Genomic DNA, 21,656 nt, shown 5'->3' with positions numbered 1-21,656 from the left:
CACTACAAGTACAGTAGTAACAAAAAGTATAGAATGACTTGGCGAAGTAAGAGCCCTCAAAGGCAAACGAAAAGTAAAAATGAAGACATTTTTACACTCCTCCCCTCCAACACAGGATTTTGGGCAGGTGTCCAAAATTCAGGGAGCTTGCACTAGGGTCAAAAGGTTCTGTAAAAGATCTTTTGGTGGGGGTAAAAAAAATCAAAACCTACCTCTTCTTACAATTTCATGTGACCCTCAACTAATCCTATATAGTACCTAAAGAAAACGTGTTATGAAAAATTTAAACTGTTTTACATACAATTACTTATACCTGTTTCATTTTAAGTAAAAAAAATCACAAGGCATACAGACACAAGGGTGGATATAGACACTTTCGTCTTGGTTGTAAAGGTCAATTAAAAAAGTTCATGTTTAATGTTTTTTTTTTTTTCATGGATACACGTGAAAAATGTTCATAGTCTGTCACAGTTTTTTTAGCCGTTGTCGCAACAAATCTCTCTTCCAATGTGAGTAAAAGATACTGTTTGTAGCTGTCCTTGTGGCACAAAAACTCCTTTCGCATCCCACTGAAGAGATGGCCTCCCACTGAACTGGAATGATGCGTGGAGTTCTTCAGCAGCTCTGGCTTCATTTCCACTGGGTTTGTTGACATTACATAAAAACAAACACTGGATTAATATCTGTTCTTCATTATTATATCCATACACATAATGCCATCTACACCTAATATTAAAATAACATTGTATATATATATATATACAATGTATATATATATACATTATATACACCCTGTATATATATATATATGTATATATATATATATATACAGGGTGATTCACTACCAGTGCGACAAACTTGCAGCAGGTGTAGGGGGCACAAAGATGAACCGGAATTGCATAGCATTGCAGGGTCTGAAATGCCTTCGTCATGTGGTAGAGGATGTTGAACGGGAGGTCGCGTGAACAGCGATCCTGCTGGAAGTCAGCATTTGCGAACCGGTACCCAAGGCAGTAGGATGGACAAGTATTCAAACGTTGAACTGGCTGACATGCACCTCGCGTATGGAGCTGCGGACTGTAATGGGCGCGCCGCTCTGCACTTGTACCAGGAACGTTTCCTGCACAGGTGTGCTCCTTATCATATGATTTTCGCACGTGTGCACAGAAGGTTACGTGAGACTGGTTGTTTCATGAGAGGTACCATGAATTGAGAGCAAATGACGAGGACGCCAGACAATGAGGAGAATGTCCTACGTCTTTCAGAAGGCAATCCGAGTACAAGTACTCGAGCGATAGACCAACGATTGGGTATTTCCCAATCCACTGTATGGAGGATACTGTCAACAAACCAAATGAGTTCATACCATCTGCAACACGTCCAATCATTGGAGCCTGCGAATTATCCACTTCGGAGGACTTTTGCTACTTGGTTTCTTCAACAGAAACGGTTCGCAAATGCTGACTTCCAGTGGGATCGCTGTTCACACGACCTCCCGTTCAACATCCTCTACCACTGACGAAGGCATTTCGGACACTGCAATGCTATGTGATTCCGATTCGTCTTTGTGCCCCCTACACCTCCTGCAAGTTTGTCGTACTGGTAGTGAATCACCCTGTATATATATATGATTTGTTACAAACATCCATATTTGGCATTTATTGTCTAGAGTAATGTTCACCAAATGACACGTATCAATGCAATAATAATATATGCATATAAGACAGTGTGTTACAAACTGTCTATATAACATAAACTGGTTATACATTGTAAATATTATATCATATACATCATATACTAGCTTAACATGGACAACTACAGGTCATACTTATACTCTAATTTAATGTGCGCAAATGTAAGTTATATTCATACACTAATTTAACATGGACAAGTCAGCTCTTTTTTTTTTTATTAGACTGTCCGACTCTCACTCATCCCACCACTCTGACTGGGCAGGACTGCATCTCTTTTTTGCCAGTCCTCATGCTCGAGCCATTGAGCATATAAATTGGCTGCTCACACTGCACAGTGTGTCATTGGATGATCCCAGTAGCACTGGAATCAATCATCTTCTTCCAACCACAACGAATCCTTATCAGGGCAGGAGAAGTCCCTGATATCTACAACGGTCTCAAATGCAAGAATTTCCTGAAGGTAGCATGCTCTCTCCTCCCCGTCAGTAAAGATCACCTGGTAAGACCTGGTGATGGGTCTAATCAGTGACCCGAAATAGGGTTCTGGGAAAACTCCACGTTCCCATGCAAGACCTAGACGCTGGTCGCAGAGCCAGAGGTTGTGGGACCTCAACTGATCAGGGAGAACTTACATGCTCCCTTCAGTACTGTATTTTTGTACAGTTCGTCACAACCTATGACTGTGACGTCTTTCGGAGAGAGAGCACCTTCCTCATCTTGGCAGAACTGCACATCGATGAACACCCAATTATCAGCTGGAACTGTGAATGGTGTGAAAGGACTGCATGTTGATGTCATCTGAGATAGGGAAGATCGAATCAGGGCTGGTTGAAAGGGGTGCTCCACCATTCCGATGCAACGTGCAGAGACCTTCACTTCGCCCCTTTGATTAAGGAAATCTCCAGTTTTACTGTTGTCTGGTGTGCAGGGAGGGAAGAACCTTCCACAGAGAATTTTTATCTTCAGCTTTTCGCTTTAATGACTGGGTGTGGTTCGTTCCCCTATGCTTCTGCCAGCACTTGATGAGCTGTTTGGGGGAGAAGCATTAATTCTGCCCTGCAGAAATCTTGATGGGTATCCATTGAGGGGGAAGAAATGATTCCCGGCTGACTGGATACTGGGGGGTTTCGTCACTCTTTTACCCTCCTCTGTAACTTTGTCTTGGTTGAAGCCTTCGTTAGCCCTTACTACCCACCACCAACGTAAAGGAGCAAGGACCAAAGCTTGTTCATAATCCTCCAGAAGTTTTCAGGAAGCATAGTTGGAGTAGCTATGAATGGGGAGAGAAAGATAGTAAGAGAAGAAAATAATTCCATTTACTCTTTCTCTTTTCATTCTTCCCTTTCAGACGAAAGATTTACTTCATTTGCATGCTTTTTCTATTTTTTTTAACCAAAGGAGAGGAGTATCTTATCTCATTTACACGTCTCATTTACTCTTCTTGCTCTCTGTCTATCTCAAATATAACTTTCTTGATCACTTTCCTTTTCCTTTTAAATTATGAATCGCTCAATTTATTTTCAGAAGCATGCCATACATGAAGAAAAATATTCCCAATAGGAAAAAATGCAAACCATTCCCATGCATTCATCTCAGGCTGAACTTCATACTTATTTCAGAACACAGTGTAACCAATCTATAAAGACAGAAAAAGAAGCTGTCACTGTTATATACCCCTCTTTCTCCTTTTTTAAACAAAAGAAACACAATAGCGAGCCTTCTTCTCATAAAGCTCTCTCATTCTCCAGTGTTTTGATCTTAAATACATCATCTCCAAGCATCTCTAAGTAAACCTGCTAAATCAAAACCTTTGTCATTGTTTTGTGGATCCAATCTTGAGGCAAGTGGACCCAACATCCTCTGTATTGTTCTCTCTACTCCACTCAGCTGTTCTACTTGATCTGCATTTTCTTGTTCTTCAACATATTGATCTGGAGAGTCATCTCTCTCCATCTCTTTCACTGGTGGGATTACTCTCTTCTGTTTCCACTCTTCTTATGGAAGCTGTCTCGGGTACTATCGCTTCATTTTGTGATGGGGAGTAATAGTTACCACATGTGGGGTATGAGTCACATGACTGACTGCACAAATTATAACCATGTGACTGGGTGGGCATATGGGCAGTTTTGTCTGACTTCACAGACTGCTCTATCTCTGATTGCCTATTCTGATTCTTATTTGGGAGAGACATCAAAGGAATGGTCATTGGAACAGTTACGGTTTTAGTTGGCTGGGTTATCACTGGTCTGGGGTCTATTGGTGAAATCCAATCACACTTTTCCACTATGGGATCATCAAAGATCCAGGTTTCTTTTGGCACTGTCTCTGTACATGTTTGATCAGGAAGATCAATATCTTCCAATTCCTCTATTCTAAGTTCGGGAAAAATTTTCCAATCGACTACCTTCGTCAATCTAAATGCACAATCTGTTTATCTTTTGAGTTATACAGATTCTGTATTTCATAGTTAACCAGTGAGGTCTGACTGATCATTTGATAAGGACCTGTACTCAAACGAGCCAGTTTTTGTAGTACCTACTTTTATCTTAGGAGTAAAAAGATAAATGAGGCTTCCTACATGGATATTCTTGTCTGCAGCTATTGATGCTCTACGTTGTTCTTGCTTTTGCACTGCTTCTTTCAAATGTTGTGAGACAATCTCATAAGTTCTCCGAAGGCATGCACACATCTGCTCTGAATAATTTTCCAAAAATGCATAAGAAAGTCTTACTTTGGCATGCCATAGGTCAGAGGGCAACACCAAATCTCTCCCATAGATCAAAAAATTGGGTGATTCCTACATGGAACTGTGAGGTGCGGCATAGTACACAGCGACTGCCAGTGGAACCATGACATCCCAATCTGACTGAGCATTGTTGACTACATGTGACAAAATCGTTGCTAATGTGCGATTCAAATATTCTGCCTTTGCATTGCACTGAGGGTGAGAAGATGTGCGTAGTTGATGGATATTCAGCTTCTCACACACTTGCTGTAACAATGAAGTTTCTACCTTGGTCTGTGAGTATATACTTAGGAATTCCACGTCTTGCGATCACATTGTTGATGAAAGCTGTGGCTACTTCTTCAGCCTTTTGAGTCTGGAGTGGGATCACTTCAGCGTAATGGGTAAAATTATCCACTGACATTAATAGATATTTATGTCCTCTCAAAGTCATTGGACTGTTATGTTATTTGGTGTTTAGGAGCATTAGCAACTAAGGCCATATTGCTACTAAGGCCAATATGCGGTGGTCATTCCCTGACCTTGCCGCATCCTCCATATTTGGTGGTGATGGGCTCGAACCCCGGTCTAATCAAGAAGCGTGTGCTACGCACTACTGCTCCTTCCCTCCCACCTGGCTACGGAGGTGCCTCAAAGTCATTGGAAGAGGCCCTAGAATGTCCAGGGACACTCTTACCCAAGGAGAGTTTTCAACAGGGACTCTCATCGGGGCTGCTCTGGCCTTAGGATTATATCCTTTATGCTCCATACATGATGGACATGATTCGATGTAGTTCTTGACATCGCTATACATACCTATTCATAGCCGCCTCCGTAGCCAGGTGGGCAGGAGCAGCAGTGCATAACAGACGCTTCTTGATCAGACCGGGGTTCCAGCCCGTGACCACCATATACAGAGGATGCGGAAAGGTCAGGAAATGGCCACCGCATATCCCCGGAGCAATATGGCCTTAGTTGCTAATGCTCCTAAAAAAAATAAAAACAACCTATCCAGAAAAAAATTTCTAATATTCTCAAATGTGTTCTGCAATGCCAAATGTCCCCCACTGAGAACATTGTCATGACATGACCTCGACACTTCTGTCTTGAAGCCGACTGGGACTACTAATTGTTCAGTGACTCTTGACATGTAGCTCCTGGGTGAAATGATAAAGTGAAATGATACAATATTCCATCTTCACTCAAATAAAAGGAATCTGGGATTTTCGTTGATCCCTGGAGTACTCCCTCCAACTGTTCAATTAACCTCTGCAAATTCGCATCCTCTCTTTGAAGGGATTTAATCAAAGTTCTGGTTTGCTGATGTGGTATAACCAGTGATTCCAAAGTTACATCTGCTGATATAGGAGCAACTAATTCAGTAGTTTTTGGTTTCTTTGGCCTTTTCTGTTTTTCATCTTCCTCTAACACTGGTCTAGAAAGAAAATCTGCATTTGAATGCATCAGGACGATATAAAATTTTATAGTTGTACTCTTGTAACATGCTCCAACGTGCTAACGTGGTGATGGATTTTTCAGATGGAGCAAATAGCTCAACGGTTGGTGGTCCATTATCAGTGTGAAACTATTGGACACTAGAAAAGGTCTGAATTGCATTACCGCAAAAACTATCGCCAAGACTTCCTTTTCTGTGGTGCTATACATTTTCTCCGATTTCTTCAAGTCTGGAAGCATAAGCCACAGGCTGTTTCAAAATTTCACCTACTTGCTGTTCTAAAACGGCTGCAACAGCGTAGGATAAAGCATCTGACGAAACAAAGAACGGTCTTGTGAAATCCGGATAAATCAACAGAGGCTGCATTATCAAAGCAGTTTTCAGCTTGCCAAAGGCTTTCTGAATGGAATTGTACCAAGAAAGAAAAAAATTTCTTTCTTGGTAAGCTGCGTCAAAGGACGTGCTATTTCAGCAAACTCTGGGATAAATTTTCTATAGAATCCTGCCATCCCAAGAAATGATCGGACTTGCTTGACTGTCCTCGAAGGCCGACACTCTCAGATTGCAGCAACATTGGCTGGATCCGGGTGGATACCATCTCCGCTAATCAGGTGGGCCAAATACTTCAACTGCTCTCTCAGAAATTCACATTTTTTAGGCTTCAACTTAAGATCATATTCTCTTAGACGCTGGAAGACTTCACAGTTTCGTAAGATGCGAATCCCAATCAGTGGATGCGACCACAATGTCATCCAGGTATGCAAAGATTGGGTCCTGTTTTTAATCCTGTAGTGCCAAAGACATAGCGCGAACGAACTCTGAGCATTTTTCAGTCTGAATGGCATTTTTCAATATTGATAAAATGATTCACCAGTGGTAAAAGCTGTTTTATGGTGGTCTGAAGGATGGACTTCGATTTGGTGGAATCCACTCTGAAGGTCCCAAGAACTGAAATAACATGCTTGGCCTAGAACATCTACGATCTCCGACATGTTGGGGATTGGATAATTGTTTGCAATTGTCTTTGTATTGAGCTTACGGAAATCAGTACATAACTGATATGTCCATCTTTCTTCTTCACTAAAACAATTGGTGCTGAATATGGAGAATTACTCCATTCAATGATATGTGATTCTAGAAGATCATTTACCTGCATTCAAGCTTCATCTTTCAATAAAAAAAGGAATTCTATAGGCCGTTTGCTTCACTGGGATATTGTCGGTCAATCTAATTCTGTGTCTAAACACAATTAAATTACCTAGCTAGGCTGGAGACTTGGCAAACACATCCTTGTATTTACAAAATAAGTCTGACAATTGGTGTCTTTGATCGTCTGTCAGATGATCAAGATCAACGTCTTGCATAGTCACAGGAGATATTCTTTTCTCATCTCCTTCTTCACCTGCAAAGGTAACTGGATTATTATTAATGCTTTTAAGATTAGCAATTCCTATTCCTTTTGGAAATGAAGAGGCTCAGTTGTCAAATTCACAACAAGCACTGAAATTTTCCCATCTGGCCCTATTTTATCAACTGAGCACCTAACAGTTAAATCGTCCTGAATAAAATTAAAATTAGGTTCTGCTAACACTAGTTCAGTAGGAGGAGCAAGCTGGTTACAAAATGCTGTTACTACCCTCTCTGAGGATGCTTGAAGCAAATGCTTACATGTAAGTTTAGCTCAGAGGGTTTGGAACCCATGAACTGTACCCTAATACCTTCTCTTAAGCAAATCCTCAATGGAACCAAACATACTATTCCTTTACCTAAGTCTATCATAAATGAAAATCGTCTTAACACATTTAATCCCAATATTATATCATATTACCCCTTAAAATTTCCAGAAGCTACTAAAACATTCTCCCGAAAGGTTGCACTGTCTAACTTAAGATTTGCCTTAATATAGGCAAATTCGGTATATATAGGAACGATATACCCTGAAACACCAGTTACAGGCAGGTCTGGTGACCTTGGATTTAGCAATCTGTCATGCTTAATTTTGTTAAATAAATCTGTACTCATTAAAGTGACACTTGTCCCAGTTTCTACGAGAAATTTGGTCTCAATGTTTTGAATGGATTCTGTGATCAATGGTAATTTGGAATCATTCTCTAAAATATATACCCATGTTGTACGTTTTTACGATAGGCATCAGGTTTACCGACTCTATTGAATTTTGATGAGGTGAAATGGTTCTACAGCGTTGAAAGTCCCCTTTATTTTGCCTTTGTCAAAAATATCTTCGCCTGTAACTTACACTGCCTGCCTGATGTATTGGCCTACCTAAAATGGCTTTAGACTGAGTTTGCCCCTGATTAAACTCATTGCTAGATATTCTCCTTCTTATCCCTACATAAGAGTTCGTATTACTCCTATTTTGATCAGATACGTTCTATCTGCTATTCTTATCCCAGTTTCCATTAAAATTGTAACCCTGTTTGTTAGCATAAGACGTCCCAATTTTTGGTAACGCAGTATATTCGTGCACTCCGTGGTTCGTACATGGGCGAGTAGGAGTAATCAGTGTCGGCTGATAGTTGCATGGTCAACCACTGTAAACGAAACGCCTCTCCTTGTTTCGTCTTGTTCACGGAATTTTTGAATGCGAATGCATGCTTCCTAGCACAGTGCGGCGCAACGAAGCATCTTTCGGAGCGGTCAATGACCTCTGCCCTCAAGGTTGTGCCATCACCTAGGAAAGTCCTGTCTGGCTGTGAATACGTTAAGCTTAGTGTCTCACGATTGTGGGGAGGGGTAAAGTGACCCACGGAATTATCTTTTTGAAATCGATACTTCTGATTCAAAGCCACGACTTGCATCTATAAATTATTAAGTCGCATTGTTTACTGTTAATGTGTCTAATGATTGTTGCAAGTCTTGTATTTGGTCTTGTACAGGCTAAAGAATATTTTTCAAATTACTTTCCTGTTGATCCCAAACTTCATCGCTGTTAGCCTAACTATTAATAGCATGAATTGGCATATGTTTCGATTCAGTAAGTTCATCGTTGGTTTCTTCCCTTTGTGAAATTGTGACTGCCTATGAAAAAGTAAAAGATTCTGGGAGAGTACCATCCTTCTAATTTTATTTGAAATTCCCCCTGAGAAATTGTGCCAACATTGCTTGATCCAGTATGGCTAAACCTTCAGGAGAATTACCTTGCATTTTAAATGCTAGTTTAGCTAAATTTTTCACTCGTGCACTATAACAAGCCATGGATTCCATCGGTCCTTGTATAGCCGTTGAAAATTGGTGGAGACAGGTAACAATCGGTGTCCTTTTCTCAAACTGAGCCAAAAAGGCATTTTTGGCATGGCAACTTTTAAAGCATGGTAATTCTATGGAGTTGGCCAAAAATTCTGCTGCAAAACTGATTTTCACCTTCGTCACTGCGATCAACTCAGAATCTTTCCACAATGCCAGTTCATCCACACTCTCTAAAATCTCAAAAAAAAAACTGGACTTCATCATGTTTGCCAAAAAAGATTGGCACAAGCCCAAGGATCCTGCAATATTAACCAAATGAGGCCTGCCAGATTCGGGAGGGGATTGTGATTGTTGTGTTCCAAATAAGGGAGCTGATAATTCTACTTGTTGTTTGTGGGCTCTGTTCTTCCATTTTAAATTTATTAATATCTGGGTGAAATTAGGGTCCCCCAAAATGGTGTGGCTTATACTTGATGTCTTTCACTGGTATATTTTCATAATCCTCGCTCCATGAAAAATCAATACTCGATGGGCAATTTCTGCTAATTTTTAGATTTTTAAAAAATAACTGCGCATTATGGTTTCCAAAATCTGGCTTTTTTTTAGATTGTCTAAGTTAAATAGCTGAATGCTGATGGTATTCTTCCTCTTGCTCAGACCGCACACACATGTGGGTGGACACAAATTCAAATTGAGGAAGGATGGTTGCAGAATAGATGTTTGCCTTTAGCCAGAGGTTGGTTGATTGCTTGAAGTAGCCAGGCCTTGAACAAACTTCCATCTGTTGTTGTGGAAGTTGATAGCTTAAAGAAATTCAAGGAAGAACTTAGCAAACTATTGGAGAGAATGAATAGGTGAAATGGGAGGTGTCTTTTTTTTTTTTTTTGGCTGATGTGTAAAATTGCTTTCTTGCATCAATCCCTACACCCTCGTGGGTAGCACAATTGGTACAATCACCATCCTCCCCCACACCGAGTAGAAAAAAGCTGAGTTCGAGTCCCATAAATGACGTGAGGAATTTTTAGGTCTTTTTCAAAACATGGCTCACTTAGGCAGTCTCAGGCGAAGGAAGCATGGTTGAATATGGGCAATATGGCCTTATTAAAAAATAGAAATATGCCCTTAGTTGTTAATGCTTCTAAAAACCCAACTACAGCAACAATATAGTTTGCCACTGCTAATGCTACCTTGCAATAATGCCAATTAAATTTTAAACTTTTAAAAATTTTTAGATCGCATTAACATGGTACATCAATTATTATTGCCATATTTAAAGAAAATAAGTATATTTCTACAAATGAAAATAACATTATATGTATATTTCTTATTAGATAGAAAGATATGGCTCCTACATTTCATGAACGCCAAAGAAACTGGTTTGATCGAGAAGAGAAGAAAAATGAAGAGGCAAACACCATGCTATCATTACGAAGGGTGTCCCTAATCTCGAAAATAAGATACTTTATATGTCTAATTTGTTTGGCGGGATTCATTTACCAGACTTATGGTTTTCTGAAAATATATCTACTTTATCCTACAGTCATGGATATCACAATGAGTAAAGAAGTGGAACTACAATATTCACCTTCAGTAACTGTATGCAATAAAAACTCGTATGTTAATTTTCACTTCCTACTTAGTGATTTATACTTATGAAATAATACTGATATTTAATGATTATGTTTTCTTAATGGTTTTTATTTTCTTTTATTCTTCATGTATTAGTCTATATATCTTTTTTGCATGAAATTCTGATATAATACGGACACAGTGTTACTTGTCTGGGCAGTGCCAAGTGTTCCCCACAAACCTACAAATGTCATTGAAGAAGCATGAACACTGCTTAGCCAATTGCGTGTTCTGTACAGTTTGTCTTTTTTGTTTGTGTTTATGTTGTATGACTCACCTTTTAGCAACCTTCCAGCAGCAGTCGCCAAGAGACTTACTGCCAAGTTCCCATCACTGCAATCAGGAGGTGGGCCATCCACTCTGTGGTTGCGAAATGTCACAGGCTGGCCAACCCGTACTTTTGCCTCGCTTTACAGGCTTGCTCTAGAGAAAAAGAAGGGGGAGATTAATAGAAGGGGGTTTTGGATAAAAGTGGAAGGTGCAGAGAGGATATTAGGAGAGACGTCCTCAGACAACAGTGTGCAAACCTATCTTAGGGAGGAACTTCGAAGAAGGATTTAGGAAATCCGTGAGTGGATTGAGGGAAAAGTTGCAACAGTATATAGGCAGATGCTGACCTAAAGAAGAGCGATTGAGGAATTTATCTCACACGAAAAAAGAGGTCCTCTATGTCAGCATAACCTCATTTCCAGATAACCAGGAGTCAGCAAGTAAGACTCCAGAAGGTTGTGAAGCTCCAGAAGAAACAAGGAAACCAGAAACATGCAGATCCTACATAAAGATAAAAAGAGCACCCAGGCATCACCAGAGAAGTATAGCCATCCCAAGCAAGGCCATCCTACCTGAGTAGGGAATGCTGCATGGGCCAACAGGAAGCAGTATGATGCCAATTCTACTTCAGAGGGGTTAGCAAGAATCCCATGCAAGAGGAGGTGGTGGTTCTGGTGTCAGCAGCGTCTAAGCTTTACAACGGCAAATAAATCGCACAATGGAGATTTTGCTATCAGCAGGTATGACTCAGCAAAAACAGCTCACGTTTGCATTATTAAGGTAGCAGTTAGATCACGTAAAAACATATGAGGCAAGATGACCTGAAATATAAAACAGAGTTGAGAGAGAGGTTATAAAAAAAAAAAATTTAAAAATTGATTTTTATAATCTGATACAGCACTCCACATACTAGGAAAGTTTACATCTTCATTCCAGAGAGTGGGGTTGGTCACTCATATGCTAGCAAGACTTGTGGATTTATTGGATGACTATTGGATTTATTGGTTTTCTACAGCAACATATTCGAGAGGCAACCAGAAGGAGTAATACTCATGATCTGATCATTAGCAGTGATTATTCATACATTAAGAATATTCAGATATAGGATCCACAGGGTGACAGTGATCACAATGGACTGATATGGAAATTACTTAAAGATGTAATTACCATCAAGGCTAAAGGGAAGGGCTTTTGCTTTTGTAAAGGTGACTACAGGGGTATCAGACAGTTTCTAAATTCTGTACAGTGGGATCAACTGATGATATTACCAACGTTGAATTCTAAATGGGAAGCCTTCAGGGACTTAATTTTGGAGGCTACTAGGCCTTTCATTCCAACTAAGATATACTGTTCAAGGTTTAGGCCTAAATGGACATCCAATGAATTAATGAGGCTCGTGGCAGAGAAGAAAAATCAATGGGATGCATATAAAATATCAGGTGACACAAAAGCCTACGGCAGATATAAGCTTGTCTGTAATCAAGTCACAAAGGAGGTTAGGCAGGTGAAGGCTGATTACGAGAAATCTTTGGCAAAGGATGCAAAAAAAAAAACAAAACAGCAAAGAATTCTTTACTTAATGTAAACTCTAGAAGGAGAGGGATGAATCATATTGGACCACTTAATATGGGCTGACAATTGATGATCATGCTCAGATAGCTGATAAACTGAATGAGTATTTTGCATCTAAATTCCCACATGAGGAGTTATTCAATGAAGGAAGTGCCAGAAGTTTATCTTCTGGTACTTCCTTCATTGAATAACTTCCAGAAGTTATTCAATGAAGCTTCTGGAAGGAAGCTTACGGGGAGCTAGGTGATTTTTTAATAACTGAGAGCAAAGTGGAGGAGAAATTGTTGAAGTTAAACATAAGGAATGCACCTGGGGTGGACTGGATCTATCCAGTTATATTAAAGGAAGTAATCAAACCCTTAGCCATAATTATGAGAGCTTCCTTGGACTCAGGGGAGGTCCTCATGGACTTGAGGTGTGCAAATGTATCACCAATTCACAAAGGAGGTTCAAAAGATGACACAAGTAACTACAGACCTGTTAGTTTAACTTGATTTCCAGGAAAATAATGGAATCACTGGTTAAAGAAGCATTGCAGGATCATCATCATCCAGACAAGACTGAAGTAATAGTTAAGACAAAGCATGGGTTTTTCAAAGGGAGGTCTTGTCTGACCAATTTGATTGCTTACTATGACGCGGTCACAAAGGAATTGAATGCCAAAAATAATTTTGATATCATATACTTGGATTTCAGGAAAGCTTTTGATACTGTTGCACATGGAAGACTGCTTTACAAATTGGAAAGGTATGGCATCAAGGGTAAGCTGCTACAATGGATAAAGGGCTAGTTGAGTGGGAGACAACAGAGTGGTAATCAGTGGAGACGGCTCTTCGTGGACAAATGTTATTAGAGGAGTTCCCTAGGGTTCGGTGTTGGGTCCATTGTTGTTTTGTACATTTATCAATGATATTGAAGAAGGTATATCAGGTTTAATGTCCAAGTTTGCAGATGACACAAAGATTGGTAGGGTTGTTAACGAGAGTAAAGACAGTATGCTACTCCAACTGGATCTAGATAAGTTGGGCAAATGAGCTGAGAAGTGGCAACTGAAGTTTAACATTGACAAATGCAAAGTACTGCATATGGGTAGCAATAACAGAAGAGAATCGTACCAACTGTACCCACCCAGGGAAGTGGAAAGTCAAAAAGACCTGGGGGTAATTGTGCAATCAAATATGAAGTTCGCTGAGAAGTGTAGACGGGATGCCAGGGCAATTCATGGAGTCTTGTCAATGATATACATAAGAATTTTGTTAGCAGGGACAGGGAGGTGATTATTTTGTTATATAATGCAATGGTCAGACCACACCTAGAGTACTGTGTACAGGTTTGGAGACCTCATTTTACAAGGATATAGAGTTGCTAGAACGAGACAAGATAGGTGAGGGGAACAAAGTTGTGCTCTTACCAAGAAAGGCTTAAATTCTGCAAATTGCAGCACCTGGAGATTAGGCACCTGCAGGGTAATCTGATTGAGGTGTATAAGGCATTGAATGGGTTGAGCAAGCTGAATGATGATGGGATTTTTCCTCTTGCTTAGATTAAGATCCTGAGGGGGCACAGTTTAAAATTGAGGAAAGATAGTTGTAGAATAGATGTGCGGAAATTTGCCTTTAACCAGCAGGTAGTTGATTGGTGAAACAGACTTCCATCTTTTTTTGTGGAAGCTGATAGCCTAAATAAATTTAATGCTGAGCTGGACAGGCATTTGGAATGAATGGAGTGATGAAATAGGAGGATTTTTTTTACTTGATGTTGCATAACATTCCTTTTTTTCCCTTGTATGCCTCTACTAATACTAATTCATTAGTGCAGCTAATAATGAGTTTTACATTTTAGGGACTGTTGCAAGTTTAATCATCATTTAGGTCTGAACTTATTGATTAAAAACCAGTGGAAAATAAAACTCATATACTTTATTTTTATATGATTATTTTCCATTTAAATTATATTATTTACATAGATTGGTGGAACTGTTTCATTCCATTTTAACATTCCATCACTTGTACTCTCAACTTATCAAGGTTAATCATGCTTTGAGATCCTCTTTTTTGTTTTAATTATAAAATATTAACTTTTTGGAGAATAAAAAATAGCGATCTATTAATTTTGAACTGCTAAACCTAATTAAAAAATATCGAATGACACGGGAGAAATCAATAATAATAATAATGGGTGGGATGGCTCTGTGGTTATGACACTGGATAACTAGACTGATAGACCTGGCTTCAAGGCCCGCTTTGGCAGAAGCGAATGCAGTTCCATCATGCTTGGGACCAGTATAATGTGATAAATAAATAAATGATAATTAAGCATCGCGAAAGTTGCTCCAATGGATGACTCTTCCCAAGGTTGAAGTGGCGGCTAAGGTGGATAATGGTGCCATCTGGTGTCATGTCCAAGAACTAACACTACCACTTGACATAAGCCGAAGTTAAACAGGTCCACCTCCATTGATGGATGTTGTAGAGAAATAATAATCATAATGCATCAAGTGTGGCACATAAGGTCACTCACATTCAGGCCTTGGGCAGAGGGGTCGATTCGAAAAGTCAAAGACTGTTCGAACTGACCCGAGGAAGACAGTGGAGCAAATGGCGCTGTCCTGTGTATGGCTACCTCAAGAGAAGAGACCATCCAGTCCCACCAAGTGGGAGTCCTCCCTGCGCAACTGCACTGGTAACCAACCAGGAAGGAAGAAAACACCAACGCATGAAGTAGGGCAACTCAAAGATAAACTCACACTAATATATTAGAACCACACGTAATTTCTTATATATGCCCATATATGTATTGTCTGTAAATTGCGTGAGTTCTCTGGTCGATTTTCCTCTTTTGCTGGACATAAAAATTCCATATCTGGGCAAAAAAACCATTCTATCTACGCCTGAGACCAACTCAGCCACGGAGGGAAAAAAGCCCATTAAAGTTCCTCGCATCATCGACGAGACTTGAACCCAGGCCTTTTCCACATGGTTTGGGGGTGGATAGTGACAATACCACTGTGTTAGACGTGTAAACTGATGCAGTGGAGCATCGAAATGAATACGTACACAATGCGAGCATACTAGCGAATGAATGATTCCCAGATATTCAGGTCACCGAACAGCGAATAGCAGACCAAAGAACTATTGTCATGAAGAACCTGATAGCTCCTGCAATCCTGAAAAAAATCAAGCAGAAGTAAGCAATTAACTACAAAGAATATGGCCAATAAGAACCCAGATGAGGAAGAACATACTACCTAACCAGAGAAGGAAGAGCAAGAAGAAATACCACCCACAACAGCTATAGTGGAAAGTGACGAAGTAAATGATATCAACAATAGAAGAGTGGAAGAAGACTGTAACAGAATTTGAAGGAATGGATCATGCAAAGACCCACATAATACCGAGGGAGAGGCACAACAGAACCCTACAGAGAGTCATAGAACAGCTCAATCAGCAAATAATGCCACGTTAGCTTGACAATGGTGCAATACTGGAGGCCATGCACACAACCATATATTGTGCTGCCACAGCAGCCTATTAGATTAATGGAAGAGAAACGAGAGACCAGCAGCAAAAGAACCGAAAACAGAAGGAACCGCCAGCTTGGGAAAAAAGACTTCACTACAAGATAGAAGAATTAAGAATCTAGACAGGCCAATTGACCCAGTACCAATAGGGTAACAGTAGTAAGCAATAGATCGGAAAAGTGAAGAGCATCCTCAAGAGAGACAGCGTCCACAGCAAACACGAGACCAAAAATCAGAGAATATAAGAATATGTAGACACACTGAAGCGGAGGCACCTCCGTAGCCAGGTGGGAAGGAGCAGCAGTGTGTAGCACATGCTTCTTGATTAGACCGGGGTTTGAGCCCGTCACCACCAAATACAGAGGATGCGGAAAGGTCAGGGAATGATCACCGCATATTCCCGGAGCAATATGGCCTTAGTTGCTAATGCTCCTAAAAAGCCAAATAACAACAACTGAAGCGGAACCTCCTCGCACTCAGCAAGACTCTATACCAATACAACCTTTGAGGGGGACCAAAGAGCCTTCTACAGGAGTCTTGGAGAAGACGAGAAATACAGAATCGGACCACCTGAGCAGAATACAATCGAGCAGTTCTGGGTTCAAATCCCGCTTTGAGACATAACAACCAATCCCCCTGGATAGAACTAGAATAAAAGAAAACCAAGGATGTACAAGAGATGAGAGAGAGAGAGTATGCAATTCGAGAGGAAGTAAAACAGTCGATCAGGAACTTCCACAACTGGCAAACCTCAGGAATAGATAACGCCACAATTACCCATACAAGAAGCTCACTTGCACATGCAAGTACGTGGCAAAGCTGTTCAACCCAAATGATGAGGCATCCAGAGACAATCCCGAAGGTTTTCGCTCAAGGAATCACATATCTGAAGACTAAAGACCAAGATACAAGAAACTCGGCAAAATACAGACGAATGACCAGCCTCCCAGTGACGTACAAGATCCTGACCATGTGCATAATGAAGATATCAGACCACTTGGAGAGCCAGAACATAATGGCTGAACAGCAGAAAGGAAGCAAGCGGATGAACAAATGATACAAGAAGTAATGATAGATTCCGTGGTTATAGAGCAAGCTTACAAGAAGCATCGCAATCTGTACGCGGCTTACATCGATTACCACAAGGCCTTCGGACTCCATGCCTCATAACTGGCTAATAGATATGCTGCAGAGCTACAAAGTTAATCTGATAGTGACAAACTTCTTAGGATCATCGATGGAAAAATGGAGTACCACCATTAAGGTCGAGAACATCACAAACAGACCAATCCCCATCAGGAGAGGAATATTTCAAGATGTCCTGAGTCCATTGTGGTTCTGTCTAGCACTTAACTCACTATCCACCATGCTCAACAGCAGCAAGTATGGATATAACCTCAAACAAAAAAGGAAGAACCTGTCCACCCTTACCACATGATGTAAATGGGTGACATCACGCGTTACGTGGCAACCGAGACAACTTCAGCAACTACTCCAGCTCACCGAAGAATTCAGCAATCATATCAGAATGTGATTTGGTCTAGACACATGCAAGACCCACGGACTGCAACAGGGAAAATTAGTCTGCTGAAACTACCAGCTGCAGTCTGGTGAAGAGATCGAAGTCATGACAGAGGGAGAGACCTACAAATACCTGGGGATGATGCAGACTCAGCAATTAGTGCGCAAGGAAATCAAGGCCTGCCTTGCCGCAAAATACCATCAGAGACACAGAAGCCTGCAGAAAGCAAAGCTAAATGAAGGGAACACAGTTAAAGTCATAAACACCTATGCAGTCCCAGTGTTATCATATTATAGATTGGACTAACACTGAGCTTGAGGATACCATGAGAGACACAAGGACAATGATATGCAAGAGCTGCCAACACCACCCGGTCAGCCATGGAGAGACTGACAATAGCTTGGAAAGAGGGAGGCAGGGGCGTGATAGACCTCATCGAACAACAGAAAATAGTGATAGCTAACCTGAAGGATTAATTCAGAAAAATGCAAGAGCATTCTACCAGGCCATAAGGAAGACAGACAAGCAGCATACCTCACTCAGCCTACGCGAGGAGTCCCCTCCCATCCAGATGGCACGGACGAAGCTAGAAAGATGGGCAAAGAAGACACTCCGTGGCAGACACTACAATGACCTCCATCAAGACCACACAGATAAAATGGCTTCCAACGCATGGCTCACGAGCGGGGACACGTTTCCCCGAGACTGAAGGATCCATGCTCGCCATCCAAGATCAGGCAATCAACATCAAAAACTATAGAAAATAGATTGCGAAGGAGTCCGGAATCAGATATCGACGAAGCCACTCTGCCTCAGAAACGATCAAACAGATCACCGCGGCATGCAAGATGATCACCCAGATTGAATATACTCGTAGGCACGACCAAGTAGCCAGGATAATACATCAGAAGCTAGCGAGGAAATGCCAGTTGATCAAAGAAAGTGTACCTTATTACAAGTACCAACCCCAGGCAGTACTGGAAACCCTAATTCACAAGCTTCACTAGGACCACACCATAATAACGGACATGACAATCCCGAACAATAGATCGGACATAACTCTTGTCGATAAGAAGGAAAAGGCAACCTATCTGATTGATGTAGCGGTGCCCAACACTGACCATCTTCAGAAAACCCACGCATTAAAAATCAGGAAGTGCACGAATCTAAGACTGGAGATAAAAGAAACGTGGCATGTGCAACAAGTAACTATCATCCTGATCATTGTGTGAACCACCAGTATGGTGCCAAAGACCCTAACAGCCCGGAATGACCATAACAGCCCAGCAGCAACAGCTTTTCCAGAGAATACCTATAATGAACTCCAGAAAGTCGCAATCCTGAACACATGTAGGTCAGTTAAAAAGTTCCTCGACCAACAGTATCACCAGACGTAACAACCACCCTGTGTACTTGGTAGCAATACCCATGTGGTGGAACCCCCAGATAGGGAGAAATAATAATAATAATAATACAATACAATACAATTTATTTTTATCAAGAGAATTTGTTTACAATAAATGAACTAATAATAATAATAATCAACACCAAAAACTATAGAAAATACATCGTAAAGGCATCTGGAATGTCAGATGACACATGTCGACAATGCCACCTGGCTTCAGAAACGATCCAACACATCACTGCGGGCTGCAAGGTGATCACCCAGACTGAGTACACTCATAGACACGACTAGGTAGCCATGATAATACAGTAGAAGCTAGCAAAGAAATACCAGTTGACCAAAGAAAGTGTATGATACTACAAGTACGAACCCCAGGCAGTACTAGAGACCCGAACCCACAAGCTGAACTGGGACTGCGCCATAATAACGGATAAGACCATCCCACACAACAGACCAGACATAACCCTTGTTGACAAGATGGAAAAGGCTACCTACATGATTGACATAGCAGTGCCCAACACTAGCAATGTCCAGAAAACTCATGAGGAAAAAATTAGGAAGTGCACGGCCCTGAGATCAAGGAGATGTGGCATATGCAAGAAGTATCGACCATCCCAATCATCATGTCAACCACCGGTATGGTGCCAAAGACTCTACATAGCAGCCATAGGTCTCTCAGAGAACACCTACAAGGAACTCCAGAAAGTCGCAATCCTTAACACCTGTCGGATAGTCAGAGATTTCCTCGACCAACAGTAACACCAGACATTACAACCACCCTGTGTACTTGGTAGGAGTACCCATCATGGGGTATCCCCCAATCAGGGAGAAATAATATAAGAGCAACAACAACAATACAGAAAGTTTTGTCATACCTCTTTAGAAATTTCAAGGCCACTTTTCTTATCTAACTGCTTGTGTGGCATCTAGTTCACAGAGTAGTCTAGCAGATGGAACACGAAAGTCTGTATTTTGTCAGCTGTTTGCATCTAGCTGGCGAAATCAAATCTCTATGGCAATATTAGATATGTTTTACTGGTTTCTCATGGATTGGCATGTGGGAATGGGAGTTACCTAGAAGAAAGGTAAATGCTTTTGCTTTCCCGGTCTTTATTAAATGACAAACAAAAATTGGTTAGTGTTTACAATTGGGTATCCCTTCCGATTGATCGTTGCTTGTGGCAGCTACATGCCTAGCCTGCTATGATTAGTCAGTTATTGTGTTTATCCCCATATTTAAAAAGTCACTGTGTGGTTTCAGTTCTTGAAATGTCAAACTTCCGATTATTAACAAGTTGCCACATGCTGAGCTGCTTTGAACTAATATCCCTTACTAACAATGACATAAAGAAATAGTTGTCAGAATGGTAACACTTTTCCAAAGCTTTAAATAGATTCATTAATCCACCCCAGGGGCTCACATCTGGTGAGTATGGGCTTGGCACACCCAGGGTCCTGAGCCCAGATATCATCATTCCATCCTTCACTTTCTTGGTGATTCCTCTCTACTTCGGACTCTTGTTTTCTTTCTCACACACACACGCGGTAATCGGAAATTTTTTTTTTGGCTGGTGCAGCATAAGCCTCAGGCTTCCTTGTACCATATGGCTAATAATAACAAGCTGAATGTTGATGTCATCCTTACTTTTTGCTTAGACAATATACTGTAATAATTAAAAACAAACACCAGCCAAGGAATTAAAAATTTTTACTATAAAAATAAAATATACAGAAATAAAATATAATGAAATACTGTGATACACTATTGGAAGACTAAAATATTACAATAAAATAAACTACGATAAAAACGTTAAAAATATAGTTAAAAATACCAAAGCAATAAAATAAACTGGATTAAAAGCGATAAAACCTGAAGCTTTCGGAGACTGCTGTCTCCTTCTTCAACGGTATACTATTACTGCAATGACACATCCTTAAGTAGCAGGCCCATGGCACTCATGCACGTGGTCCATCGGACACATGGTCGGCATTCCCCACGAGCGCATCGGAAACGGAAGTGGCTCGGGAGAACCGGTCATCCCGTCTGAGGACAACCGCCTCAAACATGGGGTGTAAACGTGTCCCCCTGTCCCTGTTAATAGTATTACGACTGGATGAACCGATTCGCAAGCTCTCGAGCCACTTGCGTTCCCAAAATCCATGTGCACGGTCCGTAATGACCGCGTCTTCAGGGGAGATCCGATGCTGCTTCTCCCAGAAATTTTTTTAATTTTTAAGAAAATTTTTAATTCCTTGGCTGGTGTTTGTTTTTAATTATTGCAGTATGGAATTTCCCAGCCCCATAGGCCTGTTTGAAGATAGACAATATACATGTGGTGGGGGGGGGTCAAAATTTAAATCAAGGAAGGATGGTTGCAGAATAAATGTATAGAAATTTGCTTGCAACCAGAGGATAGTTGATTGTTTGAATAAAGTTCAATCTTGTGTGAAAGTGGGTAGTTGAATAACTTTAAGGAAGAATTAGACAAATTATTAGATGGGATGGACAGGTGACGTGATAAGTGATTTTTATTTTTTTTTTTTGGCCGATGATGTATAAAGGAACTTAAATAATAGAAAGGAATGTAACAAATCTACATTCTGTATAAATTAACACATTTCATTTGTCTGTTACTCACCAGTCTTTCTTTTACTT

This window comes from Mastigoproctus giganteus, chromosome 1 (assembly GCF_048544385.1).
Source record: "Mastigoproctus giganteus isolate SK-2022 chromosome 1, ASM4854438v1, whole genome shotgun sequence".
NCBI classification, from domain to species: Eukaryota; Metazoa; Arthropoda; class Arachnida; order Uropygi; family Thelyphonidae; genus Mastigoproctus; species Mastigoproctus giganteus.
Note: the sequence above shows the minus strand (reverse complement) of the source record.